The 24,173-nt window shown below is 43.7% G+C and overlaps 1 protein-coding gene across 1 annotated transcript in view; it reads left to right on the top strand.

Moving 5' to 3' along the window:
* The window catches only part of LOC130494075 (copine-5), a 178,718-nt gene that overhangs the window by 13,407 nt on the left and 141,138 nt on the right, over positions 1-24,173 (top strand). The window lies entirely within an intron of this gene.

The raw sequence follows: 24,173 nt of genomic DNA, 5'->3' as shown, positions 1-24,173 counted from the left end.
TTCAACAGCCCTAGGTCACAGACTTGGAAGGGATTTTCAAATACAAAAGCTTAGACCACAATCCCTTTCCTCCTGTTTTTCTCTTGCCCTTCCCTTTGCCAAGTCAATCCAGTTAAAAATAAAGACGCATTTGTAAAGCAACTTACCAATACAGCAAAAAAGGTAGTTTCCTTTTTAAAATGTATTTCCCAATCTCATCTTCCCCTCCATTGTCCTTCCCCAAAAGCTACTGTTGCAGTCCCCACTCATTCTGAGTGGGTTCCTAACAGTAATAGCCAACAGTAGTCATATTTAATTGCATTTGATTCTAAAGTTTCAAGGAAAAAAGCTCAGAAGGGGTAAAGCAAATTCTGCAAAAAAAAGAATTTATTTTATGCCAGTTTCTTTTCATGCTTCTGTAATTTATGTGATCAACAGTGATAAAGGACTGGGGGAGAGGGGGGTTGTTTCACTATAATTTGCAAGGATTCAATTTAAAATGTTACATATTTCTGCCCTTTTTAAGGGGGGCCCTTTAGTTTTAGCCATTATGGATACTGGGGTAGGGGCTGTAAGGCCATTGGAGGTTGGTTTCATGCGTCATTTTCTACGAGCATAGAGACCCTGAACCTGAAGACTCGGAGGAGGAGGCAATAACCAGGCCACCTGAACCCTAGAAAGTGCCAGTAGAACTCAGGAGGCATAAAAACATGGGGGCAACCTGTCTGAGTGGTGGTATCCATGGGCCCTCCTCCAGGGGTGTCCCCATCACCATCTCCTTTAAGACTCCCTGCAATCACTCCCGAAACTGCAGGAGCAGAGAGGGTGTGGGGTCTGAGATGGAGCCCAGAGCAGAAGGCAGAGTGCTTTCTCGGCAGCATAAATCTTCCCCTCTGCTAGTCCCACTTGGGAGGAAGGTGCCAGACTTGACTTAATTAACACCAGGATCACTTCCACAAAATGCACAGAAAGAGCTGGGGCTGCAAGGCCAGCTATCGAACTCTCCAGCAGCTAACTGGTTTCTGCGACTGCAGCGATCTCCCTACTCTTGTGCTGCCTCTGTAGCTCTGGCTGGACAGCTCCTCTGTTCCTTCGGCTCTGCGTTTCTTTTCTTGCTGGACCTGTCTTGCCACTAAGACCAAGACTTCGAGCTGCCTGTCCCCTGTCGCACAAGAATGTCCTGCTCTTGAATAGATGGAGGAGTTCTCCAGAGCTGGCAGGTGATCGCAAATGGGCAGAAGGAAGGGGGCAAGAGCAAAGCTGGAAAGACTTGGATCACTCTGGGTGGCGTTCCTCTCATTATGCTGCCTAAAGGAGTCGTGGAGCCGTGGTAAGCTGCTGAGAAACCCTCATAGATCCCTGGAGCACAGTTTGGAAACTGCTGCTGTAGACAACTTGGTGGGGAAGGCAATGGAGCAGGACAACCCTGTGGCACTTGCCAATAAGGTCCTCTTCCCGTAAGGTGTGCCCAGTTTCTTCAGCTTGAGGTGGACAGATTTGGGTGTTGCTTCCAGGATTTCAGTGCTACTGCCTTCCTAGATCAGTGTTTCTTTAGAACTTAAGAACCTAAGAAAGGCCATGCTGGATCAGACCAAGGCCCATCAGGTCCAGCAGTCTGTTCACACAACAGGAAGCCCACAAACAAGACAACTGCAGCAGCACCATCCAGCCTGTGTTCCAAAGCACCTAATATAATAGGCATGCTCTTCTGATCCTGGAGAGAATAGGTATGCATAATGACTAGTATCCATTTTTCACTAGTAGCCATGAATACCTCTCTCCTCCATGAGCATGTCCACTTAAAGCCTTCCAGGTTGGCAGCCATCACCACATCCTGGGGCAGGGAGTTCCACAAGTTAACTATTTGTTGTGTGGAGAACTATGCATTGTCCTTTGTCCTTCTAGTGGCCAACACCCCCCATTCCAGGCCTTTCTAAGGTCTTGCCTTATCCAGGATGTGTTCTGTTTCTGGGTCTGTGGTGAGGAAAAGAGCAAAGCTGATGGCAGTGGGAGTCGGAATGGCTGCATGCAGCTGCAAAGGCTGGATACTTAATATTTCAGTAATACAATAAGAGTAAGAAACCAAACAGAGCTATGTTGTGAATATAAATTCCTATGTATAATATATAATGCACAAGCATTACTAGATTACAGTGATGAATCACATTTGATTTAGTGAGCCAGCTGGAAGCCTGAAGTAACAACTCACTCCTGTAGCAGCCAGTGGTCTCTACTACTGGCCCTAAACATATGCAACTATAGAAGCCAGCTGTTTTTGCATAAACTACTTTTCCTTATTTTATTTTATTGTTTCCATTTCTTTATTTACCGGTAGTACGTCTGACATTCTGGTTCTCCAGTCTTCTAAAATGTGCAAATAGAGATGCCTGCTCCAGAGAGTCAAGGGAATGGACTAAGGGCAATTTTGAATTGGGCTTTCTGCAGGGATCAGATGCATTAGTTCAGTGTATCTTGTTCCCACAATACACAGAGGACTCCAGGGTCTGCACTTGCCTGCAGGTGGGGATTTTAGAGGAGTGAAGAGGAAAAACTCAGTGTGGAGAACTGTCAGGAAACTGGTAGGACATAAAATGACAAGGATAATAACACTATTATATAAATCTTTGACGTGGCTGTATTTGGAATACCGTGCCCTGTTCATTGGAAGTGGGGGAATATACTGGGAAAGGCACAGAAAAGGGCAGCTAAAATTATTAGGCGGTTGGTTGTTCCTCCCTTCAAGGAAAGACTGAAGCATTTGAAGCTTTTTAATTAAAATAATTAAGAGGGACATGAGACAGTTTTATAAAGCTTGGTGATATAAGAACATAAGAAAAGCCATGCTGGATCAGACCAAGGTCTATCAAGTCTGTTCACACAGTGGCCAACCAGGTACCTCTAGGAAGCCCACAAACAAGATGGCTGCAGCAGCATCCTGCCTGTGTTTTGACTAGTAGCCATGGATAGCCCTATCCTCCATGAACATGTCCACTCCCCTCTTAAAGCCTTCCAAGTTGGCAGCCATCCCTGGGGCAGGGAGTTCCACAATTTAACTATGCATTGTTGTATTAAATTAGACCCTATGCCCCTCTTTTTCTGGGGTGGAGGCCGTCCTCCACAATGCAGTGCTTTCCTCTGGCACTAGGTGTTCTTCAGCTCATTGAAAGACACTAGTCATGCATGAAGGGACGCTGCTAGTGCTGGAGAACTAAATGGCTCAGTGGAGGACTGCTTCCATCATGGAGAAGGGTCCGATATGAGTAGAAAGAAGGCTTAAAATCCCAGCCAGCGTCTCTTGTGACATCTGATTCTGCTCTGCCTTTGTTTGCAGTAGCTCTGTGATTAGTAACGTTGAAAAAAAAATAAACATGTACGTGAAATTTCTGCAGTGGTGTCCTTTGTAGGGGAGGTAAGGGTGGAAAGATCAACAAGATTTAATATTGCTTCCAAAAATCCAGTTGTAGCCTGAGCTTGACGTCATGTATTTCATACAACACCAGGGAAATCAAGATACCATTAACCCCGGTGTGAAAGAAGTAAACTTGCAGGGTCTGCATTTCACATGCGTGTAATCTCTATAGGTTTGAGACTGAACATGGAGCCACATCTCACTGGTGTGAGCATCAGCAGGGTTAGCACTACTGCTTTGTCAGGGGGGGAAAGAGCCTCCCTTTCTTGCCACTGCCTTGGGTCATGTACTTCAACTGGTCAGGAACAGCATGGAGTAAAAGGAGACCAGAAAGCCTAATGAGGAAAGGACCTTGGCAGAAGTCATCTGAGTGTATGGGAATGAGAGGGAGTAGGAGCCCACAGCAGATCTTGACACACCATAGGACCAGTTATTTTATTTTGCAGGCCCTCATGGGCTTACATCCTGATTGTTTATGCAACATAACCAGTCTCTCTAGGGTTGTCTGCTCCGGCTTGGGAAACTCCTGGAGATTTGGAGGTGGAGCCTGGGGAGGGTGGGGTTTGGGGAGGGAAGGGCCCTCAGCAGGGTATAATGCCATAGAGTCCACCCTCCCAAACAACCCTACTCTCCGGCTGCACGTGCCAGGTGCTTCAGCCTGCCGTTGTTTTCTGCTTGTCCGCATGATGGATAGGGATGACTGATGGAGGAACGGCTGGCCTCTGGCTCTCAGTGCGGTGGTATTCTGAAGGGAAGGTCCCAGGCTTTTGTCCACAGGCCCTTTCTGTTTAGCAATGTCAGTGTGGCTCCTTCCCACTGCTGCCACAGGATGAACTGGCTGATGCAAGCTCTGTTTAAAGAGGGAAGGGTAGGGCACAGGGTGGTCCATTTCCTGCACTGCTTCTGACAATACGCAGGGACTGATGTTGAGACTGGGCCAGTGATTGCCCCCATTACTAGTACCAATTAGACATGCCCCAGTAAGGGTGCTGGGCATACCACTAAACTTTGGCACTAATGTATTAATTGGTTTAGTTCCATTAATGAGCTCTTATAAAACTGTTATGATTAGTGCATTCCCAACCCTTAGTTCGAGGCAATTAACTTTTAGAGTTAGACCCTCAGGCAGTTGAAAATGCAGCGTCAGAAAGCTCCTTTTGTGGCAAGCGGCAAGAGTGGCAAAGCTGAGATATTCCTTGAAACCGTTCCAGAGTAAAGAGCTTTGATTTAAGCACTAGACTGAGCTTCCTCTCTGCTTTTGGGGAGGTTTGAGAGAGGGAGGAGAGGGCAGGCTGAGGGGAAGGCGCCTCATTAACTGGGAAATCGTTGTGGGAGTAATAAGCACAGCCTCGGTTGTCTTTCAAGTTGTTTGGTCTCTCACTACAAGGGGAAAGGAGGGGGAGGCTGAGATCCCAGGGAGCCCACAGTGTGCCTGACAAATCTCCCAATCAAGGCTTCAACATGGCAGATTCGGGATGAAAGCAGATGGATTTCTCCTGTGCTTTTGCTGCAGGGTCAGCGAGAAGCAGATGGAGGATTCAGGAGGCCCTGATGCCCGCTTCTCACTCCCTCTCACAGCTGTAAATCAGACACCAGGATTCTGATTGATTTTCTTCTCGTGCAAGTAAATATTAAAGGGACAGCCTAATTTCAGCACCACTTTTGAGCATCATTCTTAACAAGCTTTTAAAATAGGATTAAAGCGTTCCTGTGATGGCTCTTAGGTTTCCCTCCTGGATCGTCTTCAAGGAATACGAATCCCCTCCCCTTCCTGCCATTGTACAGGACAGCAATTGCTGCCAGAGCGAAAAAGGCAGCCTAGAATATCTTCCTTAATGCTTTATTACCATGACTACCCCAGGCTATAGAACCTAGCAAAATGGGGGGGGGGGACATGACAGACTTAACAGTGTTATTAAAACATGCATATTTCATTTGTAAAAGTTAGTGGGTAGGAATTACTTTTGTGGCTTACAGTTAACAGGTGCAGAAGAATACACTGTTATATGGAAGAAAATGAATCTCAGAAAATTTTGGTACTCTTGATTTCCCCCACACACACACGCACACACACACACTGATCCTGAGGAATCACTCAACTCTGATTTACAGTAGTCCCTGCACTTCTCCAGAAGTGTTTAGAGTAAATGAATGAGTTAGTCTAATGTAGGGGATGATGTAGTGGATTTTGACTATGGAGACTTGCTCAGTCTAGGGAGGGTCAGTCACTCTCTCTCTCACCCGAATCTACTTCACAGGGTTCTTGGCAATAAAACAGGGGGATGTTTTTGTGATGAATTCCTTGGGAAAACTGCAGACTAACAGCGCATTCCTGAGAATCAGCGTAGGGGAACAGCGGGGAAAAGGCGCAGTTGCGTCGCCTCCTAAAACCATTCCACCTATGCCGGAAAAAAAAGCCTTTTCGCGTCTTTTTTGTTAAACGGGGCCTTTTTGCACCATAGAGAACAGAGAGGCTGCGCCTGCTAAAAAGCAAGCACAGCAACACTGTTCTCTGCGCCGGCGGGCGTTACGGGGCGAAAGGGGACAGGAAGCCGCCTAACAGTGGCTCCTCCCTTCGGCCTGCCCCAGGAATGCCCCAGGAACGCCCCCCTCATGCCGGTGCCGCAAGTCTCTGCCATGATCTGCGCCACAGGGAGACTGCGCCAGCGGAGGAGCGGCGCGCAACTCCGTGGCACTCAAGCACCGACAGAACTGCCCTCGCCGCCAGTGTAAGTGCCTCTTAACACGGAACAAAAGGCACTTACGCTGGTGGCGAGGTCATGCCGCCTCCTAAGCCCAATCGGCCACAATTCTCAGGAATGCGCTCTAAAAATGTAACAGGGGGATTCCATTTGCTTATTTATTTCATTTAAAGACAGAATTAGAATTTAAACTTTCAATATTATGTATGAGCACCATTGGGTATTGTTGTTCTTAGGGGACTGAAAGCTTCACATATTTATGGATAAAGGTAGTGTACGACATGACAATTTTTTTAGTCGTATGAAGCCAGATCACAATGGTGCTGTACAGCTGTTTCTGCTCCTGTTATTGCAACAGAAAATGAAGAGTAATTTCACTGTAGTCAAAGTAACAATAACATTGGCATAAAGGCCACCAAAGTTATCTGCCTCATATGCCTGGTTTAGACCAGCTTGGAAGCTGCTTTGTAATTTGTCCTCCCCTCTTGTTCACATTGGAATTCACAACTGGTGACTGATTATCTCTTTGCCATAGTAAGTGGAGAATAAATTAATTTTACATTTTTCTTTTATGGCAATTATTGGATCAGATGAAATGGGAACCCTTCTTGGAATTGTTCAGTCCAGCTTTGGTTTTGAAAAAGAAATGAAGACTTGATGTTTGTGGCTTCCTAGAGGCACCTGTTGGCCACTGTGTGAACAGACTGCTGGACTTGATGGGCCTTGGTCTGATCCAGCAGGGCCTTTCTTATGTTCTTATGTGGAGTACTTCTTTTCTTCACCCTCTCTCCAGTTATATCTCAGGATTGCCTTTTACTTTGCTTTGTTCACCTGGTCTTTTTCCTCCTGCCTCTTTAGTCCCTGGATGTCTTCTACTTACAGACCCTTCCCAATAAAGGGTACACTAGCATAGAGAATAGGGTTGCCAGTTCCCTCTTCACCACCGGTGGGAGGTTTTGGGGGCGGAGCCTGAGGAGGGCGGGGTTTGGAGATGGGAGGGATTTCAATGTCATAGAGTCCAATTGCCAAAGCAGCAGTTTTCACCAGGGGAACTGATCTCTATCGGCTGGAGATCAGTTGTAATAGCAGGAGATTACCTGCCACCACCTAGAGGTTGAAGTTAATAAACAGCACGTAGGCTCTGTTTTTATATTCAATAATCAATCATCTATTTAACAAATTAATAATGAAATTTCAACATATTTATGACAGTTACTAATACTAACATTACTATTTCTAAGCTATTGATGAAATACAAATTCCCAACAGAAAAACACAATGTTGGGCGCCAAGAAATGTTTGTGTTTTTCTGTTGGGAATTTGTTTGTATTTCATCAGTAGCTAAGAAATAGTATTGTTAGTATTAGTAACTGTCATAAATATGTTGAAATTTCATTATTAATTTGTTAAATAGATTATTGATTATTGAATATAAAAACGAAGCCTGTTTGTTTACTTCAGCTGTAACTAATTTCGGCACAGGTGTGTCATTTGGGTAATAGCTTACCACCTGGAGGTTGGCAACTAACTCTAGTAGAGAAGCACTACCATTTAGGCCTGTTGCCCTTAAGATGGGTGTACTTTGGTTCAAAATTGTAAGTTACTAAAGTGATCCAGGCCTCGCAAAGGAATGCTTTCAGTTGCTAATTTAACACCTGTAAAGCGCCCCCAGGTTCGACCTCGGGAGTGAGCGCTCCAAAGCTTGGTGCTTGCCTCTCTAGTTATTTCCACAGCTGCAAATGTCAGTTAATCGCTGGGCCTTGATTGGTGGTGGAGTTGCCTGGCATGCTGGTGAGGTCATAAAATGTCAGTTTCACCCCAGCCAGTTACCTTTTACCCTTCCCCGCCTTTTTTTCGCCCACTTACTTTCAGGTGATTGCCTGTTAGACATACTTAATTTGATCAAGTACAGATTAATTTTAAGCATGTGGTGGTTGACAACTCTCCCCATCTTCCACTGTAATCAGGAAGCAGTTATGCCCTGGAACAACATTTCTATCCCTGGTGACTTTAGCTCTAACTTACAGGCACTTGTACAACTGGTATAAAAAAGGTATCCAGCGGCTTCCTTTTGGGACAGCAATCCAGAAGTCCATGCAAGCCTACAGAATTCAATTTTCCACTGACAGTTTTGACAAAGCACTGCAATGGAAATTGCAAGAAAAATGGCTGCTCATGTGCCCCTCTAAAAACTGGCCCTGCTGTACCATTTCTTCACTTCCTGTTTGGCTAGGTGGCAGGTTGGGTCACAACAATGAGAGTGCTCTCAGCCAAGCCTATGCAGAAAGCTCAATTGCAGGTTCTTATGTTTGATGAATTGGGGAGGGGGGGTTTGCTGCATAGGGTTGCCAGGTTGCTAGAATGGGCCCACCAATCCAGCAGACTGCTTGGAGCAGCGGCCGCACGCACGTCATGTCGGGTTTACTCCCAGAAGCACTGCATCACGATGGGAAGGTTTACCACGGTTGAGTGGTAAACCTTCCCTTCATGATGCAGCGCTTCCGGGAATAAACCTGGCAGTGATGTAAGCTCGTCTCATGAGCCGCCCAACCTCACCCCAAAAAACCCCTCACCAGTAGAGAGGGAGGACCTGGCAACCCTATTAATGCATGAACTCAGCACATGTATACAGCATATATAGGCTCACTGAGCATTATAATGTACATGTGGCTTTCCTGATAACTCCTAGGTGGAAAGAATTTTGTAATGTGTGGCCATCCATATGCTTCCTAGAATATTAATAATAAAGAGGAAATAATTGCATTATTTAGGCCATACTCAAGTGGATTAAGTACATATGAAAGCTATTGCTCCAGTCTTATTTATTTTATATATTTGAAGTCAGTTTCAGGTGGGGAGCCAAGCTCATCTGTAGTAGAAGAGCAAGTACCAACAGAACCTTAAAGAGCAACAAGACTAAAGCATCAGCTTTCAAGAGTCAAAGCTTCCTTTGTCAGATATGGTGAAGTCCAATGTCAATTTAAAGACCAACATACTTTTCTAGGGCATAAGCTTTTATGAGTCAAAGCTCACTTCATCAGATGCAAATTAAAATAAAGATCCATCAGCCTTTATATCCAGGTCAGGAGGTATGCAGGGTGTTAAAAAGAAGGGTTAGTTGGAGTCAGGATGCAGAGGTCCCATGCAAAACATAATCAGCTTGATTAGAGCAAGGTGATATGCACACAGGTGATAAATGCGTAAATTTAGCATCTGAAATGGGATAAGGCTATTTCCCGGTTCATTCTGAGTGTGTGTGTGATTGTCCTGAACTGGTTAGTAACCTCGCATTGTAATCTCACTTTGAGGTTTCTCTGTAGAACTCTGTAAAATATTTTGGGACTGGAGATTAAAATGTATTTCCACTGGTTTCTGAGTATTGTGATTTTTAATGTCAGATTTGTGTCTTTTTTAATAAAGGGGACTCGCCTGTTCATCTAATGTAAAAGGTAAAGGCCAATCTAGCCCTGTCTCGTCAGCTCTTGGAAACTAAGCATAGTCATAGACAGACTATGTTTACGGGGTGGTTTGCCAGTCCCCTGTGCAAGTGCCGGGTCATTCCTGACCCATGGGGTGACGTCACATCCCGACGTTTACTAGACAGACTATGTTTACGGGGTGGTTTGCCAGTGCCTTCCCCAGTCATCTACACTTCTAATGTAGTCATCTAATATATAGAGAATGAAACGAAAGTGTTTAATACGGTCCCAGACCAACAATGTAGAGAGAATAAAGAAAGAAAAAAGAACAAGGTGATACTGGACTTGATCTTTTTCTACTGCTACAGACTAATATGGCTGCTCACCTGATACAATCTTACAGATCAATCCACTGGAATACTTAATCTGCATATTGAGGGCTGGTGTGCAGTGGTTATACTATTGGACTAGGATCTGGGATGACTGGGTTCGAATCCCCTGCTCAGTCATGGATCCTGGGTGCCTGGGGGTCCATCACAACCTCTCAGCCTAACCTACCCTCACAAGGTTTTTGTTGCGAGGATTAAGTGGAGGGGGGGGGAACAATGTGAAAGCTACTTTGGGTCACCGACCAGGGAGAAAAGTGAGGTATAAATACAAATAAATAAGTATATTCCCCCTGCCTGTGCACACATTCTTGTGCATTGTATTAGTGTAGGTTTCTTATGGAATATGAACAACCTTAAAAGAGAAAAAGAACAGAAGTGATTCTTTTCCGGTTCACAGAAACCTGCCTGCCTGGTTGCATGGAGGCAAATCTTCTTAACCACAAGCAAGTAGACCAGCGGTTGTTGATCTCATCTGATGTTGGTAATTTAGCTACCTCAGTAGCTCAGTCTTCTGTCTTTGTAAAACATTTGGTTTTGACAGAGCTGATGGTGGCTGGTCCTATAGGTTTCCTATACCCTTTGCTTCCAAACTGGAGTTCTGTTTATTGAGGGGGGAAATCCCCGTGATTTCATCCTCTAATCATCTCCAAGATTTCCTTGTTCTCAGCATGACTTTTTTCAAACCTGTTTTATTGCATTCTTTCCAGAAGGAACATAGTCCGGGTGCATTAGCACACCCCACCCTCCAGGCAGAAAGGTGTACCTTTCTGAAGGTCCCACCCACAGTGGAGCCATTTTTCTTCTGTCTGTCCTTTGCAGCCGTCATTTTCTCCACCATACCACCAGAGGGCTTTGTGAGGACTTTTAAAAACAGAAATTACTATACCTCTATAACACTGTAGCAATTAATGTTTTTTTGTAAAGCCATCAAAAAGTTTTTTGCTGTCCTGGCAGGGGGAATGGTGGCTGATGGAGGAGAGTGCAGAAAATTCCCATGCGGAAGAATGAAAATGAGGAATTGTTACCATGTGGAAGCATATAGAAGATATCTAGAATATGACCTCTGTAGCAGTTGAAAAGAGTTCTTTATCCTAACTTCACTTGCAGGTTTGCGAAAGAAAACTATTTTCTCTATCGTATCTCAGGTGTTTAATTTTAGATGATGGTATTTTCTGATGGGCCAATCTAGCCCAGTCTCGTCAGCTCTTGGAAACTAAGCAGGGTCAGCCCTGGTTAGTACTTGGATGGGAGACCACCAAGGAAGACCAGGGTTGCTATGCAGAGGAAGGCAATAGCAAACTATCTCTGTTTGTCTCTTACCCTGAAAACCCTACCGAGTTGCCATGACCAGGCAGCATTTCCCGCCGCCATCTTCTAGAATTAATGTCTTGGCATCGGAGCACAGCCTATGGGTAGAGTTAGTATAGCTGATTTGGAAAGGGGCTATTATGCAACTTATGCTGGCATGTCTGTTACTTTCCAGGTGGGAACGTTAAGAGGTACTGGCATTGACTGTCTAGACCAGTTGCAGTGCGTTTATCAAGACACAATTCATTCTGCTGTAATTTTAAAAATAAACCCCATTAATTTTGTGCCTGCTTACTCACCACACATGAACCAGGACTAAAGACATGAAAAGGTGAGAATAGCTAAAGTGAATAATGAAGCAATTAAAGCTCCAACAAAGTTGAATGTGGAAAGCAACTGGAGAACATTCAAACAGCCGTTCTCCTTGTGCACGCCAATGACTGGTGCCAGAAAACAGACCATCACAAGGTATTTTATGACAACAGCCATAAGAACATAAGAAAGGCCCTGCTGGATCAGACCAAGGCCCATTAAGTCCAGCAGTCTGTTCACACAGTGGCCAACCAGGTGCCTCTAGGAAGCCACAAACAAGACGACTGCAGCAGCACCATCCTGCCTGTGTTCCACCGCACCCAAAATAATAGGCATGCTCCTCTGATACTAGAGAGAATAGGTATGCAGTATGACCAGTATCCATTCTAACTAATAGCCATGAATACCCCTCTCCTCCATGAATATGTCCACTCCCCTCTTAAAGCCCTCCAAGCTGGTAGCCATCACCACATCCTGGGGCAGGATTTAACTATGCATTGTGTGAAAAAATATTTCCTTTTATCTGTTTTGAATCTCTCACTCTTTAGCTTTAGCAGATGACCCCGTCATCTTAATTGTCTTGAGTTAAGCCAGAAGCTGCACACAATTACACAATGTGTATTACAAGGCTTTGAGGATAACTGCATGTGAACTAAAAACAAATAGTATTGGAGAAGCATTTCCAGGCATGTCCTTATACCGGGATGACGCCGTCAGCATTTCAAAGTGCAAAGGTAAAGGGTAACCAGAGGAAAAGTCTGGCACAGGAAGTGGTAAAGGTGTCAAGGAACCAAGTTGTTATGGCACAGGAGTCCCCAACTTTCTTGAATCGGTGGGTTCTTTTGGAGTTTTGAGAACAGGCAGTGGACGCCATAACAAAGTCACTGAGTGGGGCCAGTCATAATGTACTGGGAAGTTCCGCAGAATGTTTGGTGGTTCCAAGCTAAACATCCTCCTATGATGGAGACAGCTGTTTGCAAATATGTGACCCCTGCAGATGTAACTTCAACCCTCCCTGGGCTTTTTTGAAGCACTTCCTTCTCCACTGATATGGTGGAAATCAGGATTAGCTCTTTGCATTGGGGAAGAGATACTTTAGGGAAGAAGCAAGTGGGCATCAAGAAATACATTGGTGGGCACAAGTTGGGGATCACTATGTTTTGGTATGCAAATACCATGAGGAGTCTGGGAAATGCATCTGAAGGCCTGTAGTTCACAAAAGATTATGCTGGAATTTAAAAACAAACAAACCTTCAAAGTGCCACAACGCTCTGATTGAAAGCTGTTAGCGTTTGTTCCAACGTGATAGTTAGGAAGGATGGATCTGGCATTCTGCTGTCATTGATGATACCACATGTGAGTTTTTTATATTGCTGATTTTATGTATTTTTGAAAGTAACCTCGAGCACTAATTTATTTTGACCGAAAAGTGGTTAAGAAACTATGAACCAGAGCCCATTCATGTGCCATAGGTCTCTTTGGTATTTTGGTGCTAAAGGGGCTACCATGGTTTCCCCTCTGGAATAATTAAAAAAGAATATCTGGAACTGTATATCGGAGCAGCTCTATGCAGCAGTTCAAACTACTGTACCTGGAGGAAAGTCTGTCCATGTTGATTTTCAACCACATCCAAACTATGTGAGGAGATCAGTGTCTGCTACCACCATTTACAGGTTTCAGCTTTTGTACACAGCTGAACTAACCAGACTTTTCTGCATGGCCACCAGGCATTGACATGGTCATGGGAATATGCCTGATAGTGGCAGTTTTCTTCAGTCAATGTGCTTCTACTAGTTTAGAGCTGCTGAAGTATAGCAGGTAAGAGTGTGAGAAGGAAGCCCCTGGTTCAAATGTCAGCTCAGCCATGACCGCCTTAAGCAAGATGCTTAGTGTCAACCTGACCCTTCACAAATCTCTAATATGAGGTGAATGGTCCTGGCCTATTTTACAAAGTTGTTGTAAGGATTGCTAAAATAATGTATGTGAAGCTTTTTTATATATATAAGCACAGTGTATAAATGCAAATGCTACATTCTTATATGTTCAGTTTAGTAGCAAGCCCGTTTTAACTCGGTGAGATTTATGTCTCAATAAATATGCTTCTAATTGAGCTGTAAATATTATCTGAATTGTTTATCAATTTTAAATTACTCTGAATTATGTTTTACTAAAATCAATGAAATTTACTTCAACATAAATATTGTTGTTTACGAGAATCTGGTGATTAAAAAATGACCATAAAGCATAGGGGCCGATGTGAAGACTGGCAACCATTCTTACTTAGAGTGTAGTTCAGGGGTCCCCAACTTTGCCGAACCTCTTGACAGTACTGGAATTTTGAGAAATGATGGTGGGTGCCATCACCACCACAAAATAAATGCCATGGAAGAAGGGACCAATCACAAAATGGCTGTCATGGGGACCAAGGCCAATCACAGAATTGTTCCAAACCAAGCATCCTCCTCTGACAGAGGCAGCTATTTCTGAATGGGTGCTCTCTGCAGATCCAAAGATGATGCCTCCTTGGGTCACCTGAAGTACTTTACAGCTCCAGTAAGGGGAAAAAGACAGTCATGCTAGGAAAAGGTGAGGGCAGCAGGAAAAGAGGAAGACCCAACAAGAGATGGATTGACTCAATAAAGGAAACCACAGCCCTCAATTTGCAAGATCTAAGCAAGGCTGTCAAAAACAGGACATTTTGGATTGATTCATAGGGTCGCCATGAGTCGGAAGCGACTTGATGGCACTTAACACACACACAAGGGGGAGAAAATCCTGGGTGGCCTCTTTGCTTTGATGAAGAGGGGCTTTGAGGAAGAAGCAAGTGAGCACCAGGAAATGCACTGATAGGCTTTGAGGATCACTGGTATAGTTTGTTTCTAATCAGCAATATTATGTAGTTTGCAAACAGCTGACCCTTTTTCTACCTTAGCAAAGCCTTTGTGTTTTTAGCTGTATGTTTTATGGTGAAAACTCCCCAGGACACTGTACTGGGAACAGATTTGCTTGCTGAATTTCTGTCTGACATGCAGATGTTGAGGTCACAGAAGCTCTGGCAGTAAATAGGCAGAAACCCTATTTACAGCTGGCCAGAGGTATGAGAATTATATTCCAACACCCCAAGAAGCTCAGGCCAGTATTTGAGTGTCACAGCAACCCTTTGAAGGTTATGTTGAGAAATGGTAATTTGAACAAGTGAGCTTCATAGCACAGAAGTTTTGGATCTGGGTTCCCTATTTTGAAATCCAGCATTCAGACCACCATACTGGCCTCTCTTCAACCATGCCATCCAACAGAAAAGCATTTCCATTTACAAAAGTTGACAGTAATTACCACCAATTTCCCCTTCCACTTTTCCCCCTTTGCGGTTCCTGATAATCCACTGAGCACCCCCCAACATAGTTATAGTGGTATTCAGTAAGCTGCAGCCAGAGGGAGTAGCAGCTAGGTTCCTCGCTACAAAGTCCATGAGTGGTTGGATACACACCATTGGTTCTGCTTTTGTGGTGGTGAAGCTTTGCTGTGAATTGCATATGCATCAGATTGATAGGAGGTGCAAGAGCAGAGAGTGAGAAATTGGAAAAGAGAAAGAAAGAAGAGTGGCATTGAAATGAGAGAGAAAGAGAGAGAGAAACAGGGCATGTACTGTGACAGAGGAAAGGGCTGTGAATCGCATGATAGAGGCAGATGGGAAGACATCAATAGTTCAGAAGGTGGAGAGAAAAAAAAGAGACCAGCAGTACAGATGGCAAGCTTCATTGATGGAGGGAGAGAAACAGGAGAGAGAGAGATTGTTCTGTAATCCATTGTATATGTCTCTGGGAAGGGGGAAGTTAGTGTGTGTTGGAAAAAAATTTTGGCTATAAGTTTTTAGTCAGTTTACAGATTCAAGGCGAGATTTTAACAACCTCTTTACTGGTTGCTTTGAAGATTGAGGGGGGTGGGTGGGAAACAGTATTAATGCTTCAGATTACCAGGATCTCATTGTGTGTTCGTGAGTGTTGGAGAAGCTTCCAGTTTTTGCAATATTCCATGGTTGTGGCTGCATTACCTTGATCCAGTTCTCCTCCACACCATTCTTATTTGCCTTTCAGCTCTCAGCTTCATGTTATCTCATGGGTTATGATCCATGTGGTTTTGTCGATCACATTACCACATAGGTCTGTCACTATGATGTCACAGATGCTTGCAAAGAAAACAACATTTGTTGGCCATGGCAATCAGATTAAATAGCCTCGAAGGCAAATGAAGCTGAGGTCTGTCCCGGGCAAAGGAGAAGGGAAAGGACCCTGAGGAGGAAGAGCAGGGCTGAACAGCAATGAGACAACGTGATTGTTCAGTTTGGCAGCATTGAATGTTCTTCTTTCACATTGCTGAAATTAGAGAACATTCAGCACTGCTCTACAAATTACTGATTTAAATAATAAAAGGTGTGGGGTGGCATTACTGTCTTTCTGAATTTTATGCTCCTCCCTTTTAACCATACCTCATCTGTATTTTGGATTTGTTAATTCAGTGAATCATTTCAAATCATTGAACCCAATATATGGTTTTATAGGCTATTCACAGAATCCATGGGGTATTTGTTTCCTTATATATGTGATCATGCCCTGACCTAGATGGCCCAGGCTAGCCTGATCTCGTCAGATCTCAAAAGCTAAGCAGGGTCAGCCCTGGTTAGTATTTGGATGGGAGACCACCAAGGAAGTCCAGGGTTGCTGTGCAGAGGAAGGCACTGGCAAATCACCTCTGTTAGTCTCTTGCCATGAAAACCCCATAAGGGGTCGCCATAAGTTGGCTGCGGCTTGAGGGCACTTTACACACACACACACACACACAAACACACACACAAACACATATGTGATCACATAGATTTTCTTGCAGAACTACTCAGAATGGCCAAAAGATGTTTCCTACTGGTATCAAGAGGGCAGCCAGGATCCTTCACCCTATAATCTCTTCTCCCTCTACACTGATTAGAGCAATACCATTCTGTTGATTTCTGTAGACTTCACAACCTTGGAAGGCTGACTCACTCTAATAATTTCCTAGACAAGTTGTTGTTTTTCAGGGTAACCAATTAAGTCATCAGAACAGTTCATTGTTAAGGGGGAAACAAACAGCTGCTGAAACAGATAAATCTGCAATCTAAAAGTTCCAAAAGCTAGGCTTTGATGCCTTTAGTGACCCAGATTTGTAGTCTCTAGTTGCGAAGCAGTTGCATATCTTATAGTTTGCATCTCTATCTATTTAGTTTAGAAAGTGGTAAAAGACTGAGTGCTGCAGACACCTAGAAGCAGGGGAAGAAGGTGTTTGTCTAGATTTGGGCTGTTTTCCATGGGTGATACAAATGTGTTGTGTTTCTCACATTTGCAAATAGAATGAGGAAGCTACATTGACAACAGTACACCTGTGATTTCATAATGGTTCTCTTCCTACACTGTATTAACAAAATTCACAAAATTATAAGTGCTGCATTCCTGACATCCTTTGTGAAAGTACCCTCCATCCATTTCCTGACATGCAAGCTAAGGCTGTATTTAGATGTCACAAGCCCACCATAGTTTGCTCATGGCAACCATGAGCCCTTGAAGTCAGTTTCTGGCATAAATGCAAGGATTTGAAATCATGATTTAATTCTGGTTTGCAAGCAAGAAACAAACCACAGTCTTGTCATTTCACCCAGTTTGGATGTCTTGGCTAGTTGTGTTTTGTATCAAACAAGGAAGTCTTCAAGCTGTGCTCCATGTGTGAGAGAAGGTGGGGGTGGGGGAGGGAGAGCATGCCTGAGCCCAAGCACTTTAGAGGCTCATTTTAGTCAGGCGTACCAAAGTTTGATGGCCTGAATGCAGCCTAAGTTTCCATTGATAACTATTAATTCATAACAACTGTTCATTCAGCAATCTAAATGGACTTGGTAGAGATCCTGATCCTCAAGGGTACATGAAGAAGACACCATTCATGCTTTACTCCTAGTGGCATGAGAAACACTTTCCTGTGATGGCTTTGCACAATTGGGTGGTTACTTTCCATCTAAGTGTTGCCTTTTGTCTTGCAATTGGCCCTGTCTGTTTCCTGCATTTAAATACTTTTTAGGATGTCCAAGAGAAAATGCCATAGAGAAGTGGCTTGTGTACCACCAGCGATAGCTGCGAATGGAGCCCTTCAGTGCCATCCTTTAATGACTTGACTTCATTGGTCTTAGAAGGGAGTAACTCTGCTTAGAACTGCACTGCTGGTCTGCTAAATAAACAAACTGAAGCTGTTATGTGTCAATGCCATGGTTGACTGACTATTCACCATCTAGCACAGAAGTCTGAAAGAGATTATAAATCTGTTAGGACATTCAGATGTGGTAGTTATTGGAATAGTTCAGTGCTGTGGAGTTTATCCTCCCATCTTCTCTGAAAATATGCTCTTTTAACAGGCTTTGAGAAAATTAGCTTATAACTTCTTTCTGTCTGTTAAATGGAGTTATTTGGCTTCAGCGAGAGAGCCAGCGTGGTGTAGTGGTTAAGAGCAGTGGTTTGGAACAGTGGACTTTGATCTGGAGAACTGGGTTTGATTCCCCACTCCTCCAGATGGAGGCTAATCTGGTGAACTGGATTTGTTTCCCCACTCCTACACATGAAGCCAGCTGGATGACCTTGGGCTAGTCACAGCTCTCTCAGCCCCATCTACCTCACAGGGTGTCTGTTGTGGGAAGGGGAAGGGTAGGTGATTGTAAGCCCGTTTGAGTCTTCCTTAAGTGGTAGAGAAAGTCGGCATATAAGAACCAACTCTTCTTCTTTTCTTCTTCATCTTTTGCTGTTTTCTTCCTCTGTTCCTCCAATGCAAGTGAAAGGGGAGGGCATTTGAAAGGCAAGGTGCCACCACTGACAGATCCCTGTTTCTGGTCTCTAGTACCTGCTTCAGCAGTGCAGAGAGCAGAATTCGTGAGGAGTTCTTAACCAGTGGGCTGCACAAATGCACTCAGGTCTGACTTGTCAAGAATCAAGAATAACTATCCTTTCCACAGTGCCTCCTGCTTATATTGTTTTGCTATATATAAGTTGCCCATTGGTTGCTTTTCAAGGGCTAATCTCTTTGTCCAGCAAGTCAGAAGTCCCACTAGAGGCCTCAGGACTGCTTGCTCAGACCTCCAGTGTGCCCTGTTTGCATGCTTAATATGAGGCTCAACACAAAATAAGGAGGCAGAAAGAACTGAGATCCTTCACTGAGCAGTTGTTAGGATATTTTAGTTACTGGAAGCTTCATTGTGTAGTCCTTTTTCCCCTACTTTCTGTGACTCTCACCTTAGCATTTTCTACAATAACTCCAAGTTTCCATTTCTCCAGTGTGATTTAGCTGCATTCTGTGGTGTTCATGTGCACTGATTTTTTTTGTGTGTGTTTTTGGCAACATTTGTATTGCTCATCCTGCCAAGAAAGTATTAGCTTTATTTGGGGGGGTGGGATAGTCATTCAAGCCCTGTCCTCTAGCAGAAAGTCATAATTGCTCAATGCATGAAGAGGCTGGAGGAGGTTTTGTTTTATCCCAATGGGACTTTTATCATTCCAGGAATGAGAGATAGTAGGAAAGGAGGGGAGAGGCTAATGTATCAAGATCTCTCAAAGGAAATGGTTCTGAAAGGAAAGTGCTATTTTTTTTTTTTTTTGGCATCAAAAGGCCAACATTACTAGCAGAAGGACAAATGGTTCCCACTTGGTTGGAATTACTGTACTTTTTTCTTTCTTTCTGGCCTTTCTGGTTTTTCCTTTTCAGAACCTTCCTCTCAACTGCTTCTGTTTTTAGGTCCCTTTTGCTCCTAGTCCCTTCCCATTCTGCTGCTTTAGCCTTAAAAACTTGTAAGGCAGCCCATTCACCGTGTGAAATTCTGTCCCCTTTGAGATGAGAGGGCTTCTTTTCTCTTTGTGCCTTTCATGCTTTCATTTGGGCAATTTGTGACAGCCACCCACACAAATTCTACTGTCTCTGCCAATAATCTTCAAGCTGTAAGTGTGGTTTGTCACTGCAGGGCAGGGCACCCTATTCAACAGTAGCATCATTGCAAGATTATAGCTAGAGGCCCAGGAAATCTGCAGTCTAAAACACTGCAGAAATAAGACTCAGCTCTCTTATTTATATATCAGCTTCAATGCTCGAAGTGCTTCACAGTCACCCGCTCCAGTCTAGAGAATGCAGTACCAAGTGTGGAAAGAGATGTGCCAGGGCAGTAGTTGAAATGACATATTCAGTATTTTTAAAAGCATCTTTAATTCCAGATTTGTGTGGCAATTGGGGGGGGGAAATGCATTTTAGGGCTTGGAGGGGCAGGATGGGAATATGGTTTTGCAGTATTTTTCAGGATATATCATGCAAAAAAAACCCAAATAGTTGTTGCAAAAATACAAGTCCTGCTCTCTCCTTGCACCTTTGAATACCAGAAAAGTACAATATTGTTTGACATTTCCCCAGAATTTCTCTATCCTACCTTCCATGCTAACAGGCCTAACTGAGTTCTTGCTGTTTCCTTAATCTTTAACTGCCACTGCCTATGACAAGAAGACAGATCATCCTTCTCAAAATGCCCCTAATTATTTTGATTGCTTAGAATAAATTACAATAGATGAATCACTCCATAATCATAGGTTCACATACACTACGCTGTAGCCTTCAAATCCTCCACGTTTGGCTGTTGTTAGGAACTGTGATGTCCAGTGTCTTCTGCAAGTCCCGCTACTCATCTCATCTGCACATGTAATACCAATCACACGTGAAAAGTTCAATGTTTTGTTACTGTTTGCCCAGAGCAGCTTTCTCCTCTGTCCCAAAGCAAGAACTTGACCTGCTCCGGTCCCTGAAGTTGAGCCACTGCCACTAAAGCAGTGAAATATTGTTTCCTGGAATGAGTATGCCAGCAAGTAGAAATGAGCTCCCTCCGCACTCAGCCTTGTATATCTTCTTACATTTAATTCGTGCTCTTGCATGCTTTGAAGATAAGCTATTGAAAGGAACATTCACAGGAGTCCTGGCTCTGAAGCTGGAATGCTATTAAGCCTTCCTTAATCCCTCATTATCTCTGCTATTCATTCCTGCCTTCTGTGCCATTAGGGCCCGATCCAAACTTCATCAAGCTCTGCAAAGGATCCCATTGACTGTTATGGTTACATCTTGATTGCGGTCTTGGCTGGCTGCATTCAGAACCGTAAGTGCTGGACAGCTCCCAGCCGTTTGTTATTATCTTGAAGATTGAGAATTGAATGGATGGTTGAGTGAGGTAGGGATGGGGGTGGAGGCTGGTTTTGCAGAACCTGAAGCTGTATTATTGTATATGCCACAGGCAGAATCCCTCAGAGATTTCCCCAGGGGTGGGGAAATGTGGGCGGATTTCAGGAAAGTTCCATGTAAATTAAGTACAACTTCTTGAAGTTTATCACACCACCTTACTACGGAGCAAAGTCCCATCCAAGTTTGAATGCCCATTCTTATATAAATATTTTTTGCACTCATGTTTCATCTTTTTCTATCCAGTATGGATATGCACATAAATTTTATTTGGGTTTGGGCCCATTTCATTTTGTTCATTAATAATTTTCTTTGGGTTCTTCGATATCCTTATTGCAGTTATTTGGCATCATTGTATTCAGGTAATGTTCCTTTAGCCTCTATCATATCTCAGGTGTTTAATTTTAGATGATAGTATTTTCTGAAACCCTCACCTGGATGACCCAGGCTAACCCAGTCTCATCAGATCTTGGAAGGTTAGCATGGTTGGCCCTGGTTCATATTTGAATGGGAAACCATCAAGGAAGTCCAGGGTTGCTGCACAGAGGCACACAGTGGCAAACCACTTCTGTTTGGCTCTTGCCTTGAAAGCCCTATGGCAGTGATGGCGAACCTTTTAGAGACCGAGTGCCCAAACTGCAACCCGAAACCCACTTATTTATCGCAAAGTGCCAACACGGCAATTTAACCTGAATACTGAGGTTTTAGTTTAGAAAAAACAACACATACATTATTAACATCTTTTGCCTTAAAAGAAAAATACAATAACAGAGCTTTCAATGATACAAACAACTTTTCATTGAAAGGTAAAAGTTTGCATTTGGCATGCTTTTGAACAATTAATGTTTGTTCAAAGCCCCTAAACAGAATTACCCCCTTTCTAAGCCCATTGACTACAATGGACTAAGAAGGATATAACTCTGTTCAGCACTGCACTGTAAAATTCTCACAGGCTGGGAGAAAAAAATGCTTCAAACAGACCTGTGTTTAGCATATCTATGTAATGGGGGAGCAGGATTTGCTTTCATTTGGCTTCTCTTATGTTTAAAAATAGGCACACATACTCCAGCGTGGTGTAGTGGTTAAAAGCGGTGGACTCTAATCTGGAGGACCAGGTTTGATTCTCCACTTCTCCACATGAGCTGTGGACTCCAATCTGGTGAACTGGGTTGGTTTCCCCACTCCTCCACATGAAGCCTGCTGGGTGACCTTGAGCTAGTCACAGTTCTCTCTAAACTCTCTCAGCCCCATCTACCTCACAAGGTATCCGTTGTGGGGAGAGGAAGGCAAGGCAATTGAAAGCTGGTTTGAGTTTCCTGAAAAAGGTAGAGAAAATCGGGATATAAAAACCAACTCTCCTCCTCCTCTTCTTCCCCCACCCCCCATGAATGGACAGATTCCTGCATATTGGATCCCCACACTAGCTACTTAAATTACATTTTACGAAGACAAATCCTGAATGAGCAGTTCTCTCTGGCTGCTCCTACAGTTCTCTCTGCAAAGAACGAACAACAAGTGGGGCAGGAATGGGTGGGAACAGCTTCTGTAAACAGCTAATCCCAGGGTGCTTGCTGCTGCTACTGCCCCACTCCTTTTCTGCATCACATCTGCACAGAAGCAGAGATATGACACAAATTTGGTATCCCTTCAGCCCCCAACCCTCCTACTATCTCTCCCTTTTGCGGCTGAGCCATGGCGCAACATTGCAATGCTGGAACATGGCTCAGCTAGAAAAGTAAAAAAGACCTTTAAAGGGCTAAAATGGGTGGAAATGGCATGGGGTGGTGAGCTGCCCCATGCTATGTTGAGAAATCCCCCCCCCCCATGCTGGCTGAAAGTGGAATGTTCACATGGACATTTTGCCCTCAGCCACCCCACAGAAAAAGGAGGGGTTTTTTTGGTGAAAAAATCTGACCTATTGGGGGAAATATGGGAGCCCCATGAGTCATACCTGGATTGGGCATTACATCGTATGGATACCCACAAATATAGTGGGGGTTTTGTGCTGTCCTGTCCTCATTGCATGGAACAGATCTTTATTTTGTTTGTGAAAATGTTCTGATTTACAAAGTGAAGTTGGCATAACATGACATTTTTGCCTGCAGGGTTTGGATTCTATTATCAAAAGAAGGCAGCTTAAATGGAGAATCAGTAGCACAACACACACAAAAACATTTCCACAGCTTTCAATTCTCTGTAGTTTCTTGAGCAACAGTCCTTTATGCTCTCACCATCTCTGAAATGATGGAGGTAACTGATATTTAATGAAGAAGATAACCAATAGCTGTATTTGATGGATCATGATGTTTGGTCTTTTTTTCTGGTCTACCTTGAGAAGGCATGGTTTCCAGGCCTCCATGAAGCCAAAGGACAACTTCCTGTGCTCTTGCTTCCAAGAAACTGAAGCAAGAGGGCAAACAGCACTTCTGCCAATGTTGGGGAGGGGGCATGGCTCAATGGTACAGTGTCTGCTTTGCAAAAATAAGGTCCTAGCGTCGGTGATTGGCATCTCCAGTAAAAAATATCAGGTTGTAGGTAATGTGAAAGATCTGTACCTGAGACCGTGGAGAACTGCTGCCAGCCAGAATAGGCCTCTCTTTGCTCCTCTCTTCTCCCTCTCCTTCTTTCATTTTCTGTGTAAAAATGAGGGAAATTGTTTTCTTTGCATCTGAGGTAGTGAGGTCTGACTCATGAAAACTCATGCAGGTATAAATGTGATTAGTCTTTAATGTGCTACTGGACTTCTGTGGTTTTTCAAAAATAGTCGAGCATGGCTACCCATCTGGTTGACTATACTAGAGTAGACAATCCTGACCTTGATAGGCTAATGGTCTGTCTCAGTGTAAGACAGCTTCACGTGTTCCTCTTATTGTTAATTTACGTTTAGACCTTCCTTTGATGAAACTCAAGGCAGTATACACTCTGCCTTCCAGGCAATGACCAGATCTAGATCTGCTTCGTTTCTGCATAGTCGCCTGCATCACGTACTTTCAGGCCAAGTCCTGAGAAGTTTTGTAGTTCATGCTACAAAACAATCTGATGTATCCTGTTCTGTTGGGTTCTGTTCACTTAAACCTCATCCAGTTTTTGCAGTGGCATAATAGACCACAACATCATGATGTTTTATTTTGTTTTTTTACTCCATTTGATAATCTGGACCATGGAGCATTTGAATCTGAGGAAAGGAAGCACATTCTTAGGCAATGTCAACTTAGAAAATGGTTGACTTCACTTTTGAAACAAATTGAGGGAGTTTTCTTTCAAAATTCCTAAAAATGACCCGTTGTGTTGTTTTTTAAAAGAAGAGCTGGTTTTTATACCCCACTTTTCCTTACCTTTAGAGGTCTCCAAGCGGCTTACAATCCCCTTCCCCACAACAGACATCTTC

Source organism: Euleptes europaea, chromosome 2 (assembly GCF_029931775.1).
Source record: "Euleptes europaea isolate rEulEur1 chromosome 2, rEulEur1.hap1, whole genome shotgun sequence".
Classification (NCBI taxonomy): Eukaryota; Metazoa; Chordata; class Lepidosauria; order Squamata; family Sphaerodactylidae; genus Euleptes; species Euleptes europaea.
The sequence above is the reverse complement of the archived record's forward strand: the minus strand, read 5'-3'. Positions and strand labels throughout refer to the sequence as shown.